Here is a 9,643-nt window from a genome sequence, read left to right on the forward strand (position 1 = left end):
AGTGATGACAAAGGTTACTGCTAATGCTATAGCTGCCTGAAGCCATGGTTCACAGGACAGTTTAACAGGGCTTCTACTGAGCCAATGAATCTCGAGACCGCAGTGAGTTGCCTTCAGGAGACAAAGGTGGGTTAGTCCAGCAAGGTCCTCATCATCCAGTCTATCGATGCTGTTGTGGGAAATGTCTAGGTATTGGGTGTCGTCGGGCAGATTTGGTGGCACGCTGCTGAGGTTCTGATAGGATGAATTCTTTATTCTCTGTCTTTGAAGTGACACACGGGTCCAATCCTCTCTCTCCTCCCTCTGGAACCATGCAGTGGACTGTCAGGAGGGATGGGACGGCAACGGTCCAAAAGAGTAAAGACATACTGGAGAAATAAATGAGTCAAATGTAACAAACTTGTCAAATGAAAAGATTTGAATGTAGCTTTAACACATTCATATATACAGCTATCTGAAATTCACAAGTGGCTTGATTGAAAATGTCATGAAAATGTAAAAAAAAATAAAAAAAATAATGTAATATTAAAACTCTAAATAAAGAGTATATCCATCAGAAATCAATGTGAAAATCGAAACATTTACCTTTGCCTGGCCACGGCTTCTTCTGCAAAGAGGTAACTAGACTGTTTCACGTAGTCCTTCGTCAGCTTGAAGTTTGCAGTTCGACCAGTTCTACCAGTTGAGTTTTGAGTCTTGCAGCTATTTCCCGTCTGTAAAATTGGATATCCTCACCGTCAATCAGCTTAACTCCAGAGTTTTATGTTTTGACTTTGTGTCTGTACTCTGATTGTACATTGTCTAATTCCAGCTAGGCAGGCCTATGTGCAAATGTACTTGTCAAATAAAGTGCTTCTGATACCAGTATTTATGTGTTCACTGATGGGGAAGAAGACTGGAGGTCATTGTTAGGTTCCTCTTGGATTCTTAGATTGTACTTTGGTTGCCATTTCCTTCAAATTCCTTTTTTCATGTTAAACTTCTTCATTCTTGGAAAAATACATTGTCTTACGTGACGTCAGATAGTGTGACGGCAATCTGCGCTGACATGTCTATTCTGTCGAAAATACGAACTAGAAATGTTGAGATATGTAAATCTGAAATTCTGAGTTACATAATTAAAATGTTGAGTTACATAAGTCTGAAATTTGACTTATATTTAGAGGCCCCGCACTTTTCAATTAGGTGGGGCACCACTTTAGATAAAAAAACAACACCAATATTGACACAAAAGCATTAAAAAGACGGGCAACTCACTGGGCAAAAACTGGTTGAATCAACGTATTGGCTTTACAGAAAGTCATCAAAGTAAGGGAATTTCGTCTTTTTTTAAATTAAACTTTTGAACTAAATCCAATGACATGGTGACATTTTGATTGATTTCACGTTAAATTCAAGTTAGTTGACAACTAAACCAAATGTAAATCCAAACTAGACATTGAGAAAGTACAGTGCCTTCAAAAAGTATTAATACCCCTTGACTTATTCCACATTGTGTCGTGATACAGCCTGAATTCACACAATACCCAATAATGGCAAAGTGAAAACATGTTTTTAGAAATGTTTGCACATTTATTGAAAATGAAATACAGAAATATCTAATTTACATAAGCATTCAAACCCCTGAGTCAATACATGGTAGAATCACCTTTGGCAGTGATTACAGCTGTGAGTCTTTCTGGGTAAGTTTCTAAGAGCTTTGCCCACCTGGATTGGACAATATTTACACATTATTCTTTTTAAAAATTCTTCAAGCTCTGTGAAGTTGGTTGTTGATCATTGCTAGACAGACATTTTCAAGTCTTGCCATAGATTTTCAAGCCGATTTAAGTCAAAACTGTAACTAGGCCACTCAGGAACATTCAATGTCGTCTTGGTAAGCAACTCCAGTGTATATTTGGCCTTGTGTTTTAGGTTATTGCCCTGCTGAAAGGTGAATTTGTCTGCCAATGTCTGTTGGAAAGGAAAGCAGACGGAACCAGGTTTTCCTCTAGGATTTTGCCTGTGCTTAGCTCTAAGCCTACAGTAGCCTACTGATAACAACCACAGCTGAAGGTAGCCTACAGTAGCCTACTGATAACAACCACAGCTGAAGGTAGCCTACAGTAGCCTACTGATAACAACCACAGCTGAAGGTAGCCTACGGTAGCCTACTGATAACAACCACAGCTGCAGGTAGCCTACAGTAGCCTACTGATAACAACCACAGCTGCAGGTAGCCTACAGTAGCCTACTGATAACAACCACAGCTGCAGGTAGCCTACAATAGCCTACTGATAACAACCACAGCTGAAGGTAGCCCACAGTAGCCTACTGATAACAACCACAGCTGAAGGTAGCCTACAGTAGCCTACTGATAACAACCACAGCTGAAGGTAGCCTACAGTAGCCTACTGATAACAACCACAGCTGCAGGTAGCCTACAGTAGCCTGTGCACTCTGTTTTCCTCTGACCAGAGGAAACAAAGCAGTAACCAACTATGGAGAGGTTACAGCTGAACACCAAATGGAGCCGCTGGAGCGATGGAAAAGGCAGGGGGGTTTGTCAGAGGGTCTCCTGCTGGAACAGGACACCGTCCGTTGAGTTTGGTGTCCCTGATATATTTCTGATATATTTCTGAGTTTGGTGTCCCTGATATATTTCTGATATATTTCTGAGTTTGGTGTCCCTGATATATTTCTGATATATTTCTGAGTTTGGTGTCCCTGATATATTTCTGATATATTTCTGAGTTTGGTGTCCCTGATATATTTCTGATATATTTCTGAGTTTGGTGTCCCTGATATATTTCTGATATATTTCTGAGTTTGGTGTCCCTGATATATTTCTGATATATTTCTGAGTTTGGTGTCCCTGATATATTTCTGATATATTTCTGAGTTTGGTGTCCCTGATATATTTCTGATATATTTCTGAGTTTGGTGTCCCTGATATATTTCTGATATATTTCTGAGTTTGGTGTCCCTGATATATTTCTGATATATTTCTGAGTTTGGTGTCCCTGATATATTTCTGAGTTTGGTGTCCCTGATATATTTCTGATATATTTCTGCATGCTTTTAAGTGAATTATCTTTGCCATGTTGAGTTGACAGATAGGTTCTAAATGTTGTAATGTATTTAAACAATATACTAGAATAACTAAGTTGTGACAGTAAAACATCAATCAAGTATTGAAAGTAGAATCAAATTAATATTTGTATTTATTATTTTATTACGAAAATGCAAATCTGTTGAGGAGACTCTATGTTTATCCAGAGCAACTTACAGTTAGTGAATACATTTATTTTTATACTGGCCCCCCGTGGGAATCGAACCCACAACCCTGGCGTTGCAAACGCCATGCTCTATCAACTGAGTTACATCCCTGCCGGCCATTCCCTCCCCTACCCTGGACGACGCTGGGCCAATTGTGCGCCGCCCATGAGTCTCCCGGTCGCGGCCGGCGGCGACAGAGCCTGGATTCGAACCAGGATCTCTAGTGGCACAGTTAGCACTGCAATGCAGTGCCTTAGACCACTGCGCCACTCAGGAGTACAACAGATATTTAGCAGAGTTTGTGACAACCTAAGAGGAACTGACCCCTAAGGAGATTTATAACCAAATCACACATTATACAGTTTATACAATTATATAATTGTTATTTTCTACACATTTTCAAATCAGTAATATTTTATTCAAATAGCGCACAACATATGATGTTATGTTGTAGGTAAACTTTACACAGAAAAATACAAAATAATTCCTTTAATGAAACCATGAAATACTATATGTAAAGGACGTCACGCTGCTTGCTGTTTGAGTACCACTCAAGTATATTTAAAACCAAATGCTTTTTGACTTTTACTCAAGTAGTATTTTACTGGGTGACTTTCACTTTTACATGAGTCATTTTCTATTAAGGTATCTTTACTTTTACTCAAGTATTACAATTGGGTAGTTTTTCCACCACTGAAACTAGGTCGTTTTTCCACCACTACCCAGAGGAGAGTTGCAGCTCATTTCGTGGACCATAGTACCCCTTTCCTGCAGTCAAATGTGGCCTCATGGGTGAAATTATCTTAATATTTTTTTATAATTTCATAATTAATAAACATGATTAATTTAAAAAACCCGCCAAAAATCCAGTGTTTCTATGTTAAACAGTTCTGTTATATTTCTGTGATGTATATAAAGTGTAATATTGGGATGCAAACTCAAAATGGAATACATTTCAACTCTATATCTGACATGGTACAGGTGTCTTCTTGTTTTTAAAGCCCATAACCATGTGCGTGAGGTGTATACTTTTGTTTCAAAGTAGATTTGTTTAAGACTACCAGAGAATCACTCTGTGTGGCCCTGATTTAGCCCACTGCAGTAAAAGGTTAAAGAGTGGCCAATCAGCATAAATCCAATGGTCACACAATCGATTGTTTTTCCTGTGCAGTGCTATATGTACAGTGGCCTGCGAAAGTATTCACCCCCCTTGGCATTTTTCCTATTTTGTTGCCTTACAACCTGGAATTAAAATGATTTTTGGGGGGTTTGTATCATTTCATTTACACAACATGCCTACCACTTTGAAGATGCAAAATAATTGTTATTGTGAAACAAACAAGAAATAAGAATTTGAGCATGCAGCAGGGACTTTCCCAGTCCCTGCTGGGTGGATGAGAGGTGTTGGGTTTGCGCCAGACATATCATTTTCCTTGATGGCCAAAAAGCTCCATTTTAGTCTCATCTGACCAGAGTACCTTCTTCCATACGTTTGGGGGAGTCTCCCACATGGCTTTTGGCGAACCCCAAACGTGTTTGCTTATTTTTTTCTTTAAGCAATGGCTTTTTTCTGGCCACTCTTCTGTAAAGCCCAGCTCTGTGGAGTGTACAGCTTAAAGTTGTCCTATGGACAGATACTACAACCTCCGCTGTGGAGCTTTGCAGCTCCTTCAGGGTTATCTTTGGTCTCTTTGTTGCCTCTCTGATTAATGCCCTCCTTGCCTGGTCTGTGAGTTTTGGTGGGCGGCCCTCTCTTGGCAGGTTTGTTGTGGTGCCATATTCTTTCAATTTTTTTATAATGGATTTAATGGTGCTCCGTGGGATGTTCAAAGTTTCAGATATTTTCTATAACCCAACCCTGATCTGTACTTCTCCACAACTTTGTCCCTGACCTGTTTGGAAAGCTCCTTAGTCTTCATGGTGCCGCTTGCTTGTTGGTGCCCCTTGCTTAGTGGTGTTGCAGACTCTGGGGCCTTTCAGAACAGGTGTATATATACACATGTGACAGATCATGTGACACTTAGATTGCACACAAGTGGACTTTATTTAACTAATTATGTGACTTCTGAAGGTAATTGGTTGCACCAGATCTTATTTAGGGGCTTCATAGCAAAGGCGGTGAATACATATGCACGCACCACTTTTCCGTTATTTATTGTTTTGAATGTTTTGAAAGAAGTTATTTTTTTCATTTCACTCCACACACTCCACTGGTTTCCAGTCAAAGCTTGCATCCACTGTTGTGGCAAATTCGTCCATATACTGATCAAAGAACCAAAGCATTTCCAGAGTTTTTGTAGAATTAAGATAGACTTTATTACAGTGGATAAAGACGAGTGGTCTGCAGAGCATCTGATTTTCCACCTCCCAGCTCTCAGTTTATATAGTCAAATTTACATACATATTAGCTTAACCCCTCCCTCTTTGGTTCCACCACCGCTGTCTCCGCCCACTTCCTTATAGTGGTGAAATCTGACTTCCCCTCCTTCTATGTGGCCCTGTCGTGTAAAAAAATAATAATGTTCCGTTTGAACTCTGTTCAACCCTGGCTCACCCTGGCTCGACCTGGAGGCTGCTTGTGGACATGGCAGGTCCACAATCAATCTCTCAAACATACCCAAGCCCAACCGCTCTCTCCCACCCACGTCATGCTGTAATTAATCAAGAAGACGCCCAAGGACAGACAAAGGGTTAAGCCTGAACTCTGCTCAACCCTGGCTCGTTCCAGGGATATGCCTAGCAACAGAGATGTACCAATCAACAAATTCCATATCAATGTAAAAATCCACATCACCACTACAAGACTATGGTGTTTGCCTACGGAGCAGAGGAACTGCCCCTCCCTACCTTCGGGCTACGCTCAGACCCTACACCCTGACCCGAGCACTCCGCTCTGCCACCTCTGGTCTCTTGGCCCTCCCCACCCCCCAACGGGAGGGCAGTTCCCGCTCAGCCCAGTCCAAGCTCTTCTCTGTCCTGGCATCCCAATGGTGGAACCAGCTTCCCCCTGAAGCTAGGACAGCAGAGTCCCTGCCCATCTTCCAAAAACATCTGAAATCAAATAGTATAATGAATAATTCCACAAATACCCCCCCCCCCACCCCCTTCTAACCGTCCTCCCCCTCCCCATTCCAAAAAAAAATGATAAAAAGGAAAAATGTGCCTTTCATGAACTAACACTCGCAGATTTGGTGGCACGCTGCTGAGGTTCTGATAGGAACAATGATTTGTTTTGAAGTGACACACGGGTCCGATCCTCTCTCTCCTCCCTCTGGAACCAATAGACTGTCAGGAGGGATGGGACGGCAACGGTCCAAAAGAGTAAAGACCTACTGTAAAGGATCTAGGGTTGAATAAGACACTTGGGTACAGTAAAAATGAAAGGATGTAACATATAGACATGTGTCACGCCTTGATCGAGAGAACTCTTGTTGGTTGGGTCAGGGGGTGTGAGTGTCGTTTGGGCTCTATGTTATTAGATTCTATGTTTATGATCTAGTATTTGTATTTCTATGTTTTGGTCGGGTGTGATTCCCAATCAGAGGCAGCTGTCGCTCGTTGTCTCTGATTGGGGATCATACTTAGGTAGCCTGGTTGCCTACCTTAGTTGTTTGTGTTCCTGTTTGGCTTGTTGTGTGTATAGCCCGTAGGACTTCACGTTTTCATTGTTTTATTATTTTGTCAAGTGTTTATTTGTCTTAATAAACATGTACGCATACCACGCTGCACCTTGGTCTGACCCGTTTCTCAACGATCGTGACAACATGAAATAGATACAGTTATCAATTTATATTTATTTATCAAACTATAGTTGACATGAATTCCAAAGTGGAATGAAAACTCTAGCTAATAATCATATTAGAGATGTGAAATCAAAGCGTTCACCTTTACTTGGCCATAGCCTCTTTTGGTTCTAACTAGACTGTTTCACATTGTGAGTCCTCAGCCCCAATAGCCTGTGAGTGGGAAGTTTCTAAACTAAAAGTGTGTATGTGTTAACTAAAAGAAGAGAATAGCCTAGAGGTTCAATTCCCTTATCATATAACACTTCTCCAATCTAGAGGTTCAGTTCCCTTATCATATAACACTTCTCCAATCTAGAGGTTCAGTTCCCTTATCATATAACACTTCTCCAATCTAGAGGTTCAGTTCCCTTATCATATAACACTTCTCCAATCTAGAGGTTCAGTGCCCTTATCATATAACACTTCTCCAATCTTGCCAAAACAGGAGGGTCCTTTCTCTTGCCAGCTACAACACAACCCATTGAGTTTGGTGGTCCTGATATATTTCTGCTTTTATCAAAGATTTAGTGAATTATCTTTGAAAACTTTGGCAGTGTTGAGTTGACAGAAACTTGCTACATTTGATAATCCATGTATTTACAGAACAGAATATAGAACAAAGTTGCTTTGCAGTAAAACCTCAATCGATTATTCAAAGTAGAATCAAGTTCATTTTTAAATTTCATTTTATTGATAAAATGTAAACATTTTGATCTTGAAATTCCACTGATATTTTGCCCAAAACCGAAAAAATCTTAAGATATCCAGAGATGTTTAGCAAACTTTCCGACCACTGAGCCCATAACAAAGTTATAACCTAAGAGGAACTGATCCCTAAGGAGATTTATAACCAAAATAGCATGTGGAAAGATAAATGCATCACACATTATATTAACAATTCATATTAAACATCAACATACTGTACATTTGAGTTCACTCTAGTACAGTAAACCATTGACCACAAAATCATTTTCATTTTTATTAGAAAATTGAAATTAGAAGTAAAATGTGCAACAACAACAACAGAATCCGTAGAAAAGGTCAAGGTTCATCATTCGTTGTGTTGGTTTAAGTGTCGTCTCCGTCTGGTATCTCTCAGGGTCTGGAAGAACTTGCTTTCTGCAACGACAAGGTAAAAACATCTGTTTTTTTTTTAAACAACACATTTGTCCCGACCCCACTAATGACGCATCCGAGTCCAACAACGTTTCTGGAGGTGGAGTAACCCAGGTCACCTGTCCTCTGTGAGATCCCCTTGAGGTGACACGTTCCGAGGCCCACGTCACAGGTGTAGAGTCCCAGGCATCCTGCACAATGGTCATGAGCGCTGCAGCTCCTCGCCTGAATACCACTGCAGCCGTGCTACAGAGAGATTATGGGTAAATTAGTGACTCATCATTTATAAAGTAAGTCATTATTTAAACGTGTCTGCTGAATGTGACGTCCCCCTGGTATGACAGACGTCACATTACGCAGTGAGTCGATGATGAGTTGTTGTTGTTGCGTTAACAATATGAAGCAAAAAAACAGTCGCTTAAAGATCATTGATGACATCAAAAAAAAAAAAATGGGTTATTGAATCAACAACACTCACCGTGTCAGAGTTGAATTGACCAGAGTTGAATTTGCCGAAGCGCGTCTGGTCTCTGTCCCTGTGGTCTCTGTTCAACTGTCCCTGTGGTCTCTGTTCAAATCCCCCAAAACCTCGGTTCAGGCGGTCCTTATCGAGTCGATCGATTACCCCGTCGTGGAGAGTAGAATGTTCGTCGTGGAGTCTCTCTTCGGGGAGAAAGGAGGCTTGTTGTCCTCTTGGTGAAATCAAGCCCGCACTCTCCCGGTTGCCGATATTACCTGGCCAACTCACCTGGCCACCTCTCCTTCCCCGTCTTGGGTTCGACACTCCTGACTCCGCTAAACTCAACGCTTGTGCTAAAATGAACAGGAGAACACTCGCATTCGTACCAAGAGAAAACATGCTGTCCATTAGAACTCTGGAAACAATCTAGAAGCTTAGAACCGGGTAGAATTCTGTATCTGTCTCAGGCTTCGGTTCCATTTATAAAAAGCCATCCTAACCCTAAAACCCCTCCTCTTCACACACCTAATGACGTCTTTACATCTCTTTCACATATCCACTCAAAATTTGAAAAGAAAAGTAGTGGAGCCCCGGGCTACAAATGTTTAACTAACCGTTTAGTAAGCTTGATGCGCAATTGTAGTGATGTGATGATGAGTCTACTATTGTGAGCTGTCTGTCTGGCAATCGCCTACTGCTTTGTCTGAAATACAAAATGTGAACTTTTTTAATGAGTACTAACATTGTACCCTGTGTCCCGAAGAGCCATGCTTCTGTGACAATATTAGAGAGCAATAGTATCTCTCTCTCTCTCTAGTTATCCAACTATGGTGCTTTTGATTCTGTTCTGTGGTTTTTGTTTGAGTCCCAAATGGCACCCTGTTCCTCCTATAGCGCACTACGCTCTTAGAAAAAAAGGTGCTAAGTAGAACCATATAGGGTTCTTCGGTTTGTCCCCACAGAGGAACCCTATTTGGTGCTAGGTATAACCCTCTGCAGAGGGGGTTCTGCCAAAAAAGAACTT

The sequence above is a fragment of the Coregonus lavaretus genome (genome assembly GCF_964263955.1).
Source record: "Coregonus lavaretus genome assembly, contig: HAP1_SCAFFOLD_296, whole genome shotgun sequence".
Classification (NCBI taxonomy): Eukaryota; Metazoa; Chordata; class Actinopteri; order Salmoniformes; family Salmonidae; genus Coregonus; species Coregonus lavaretus.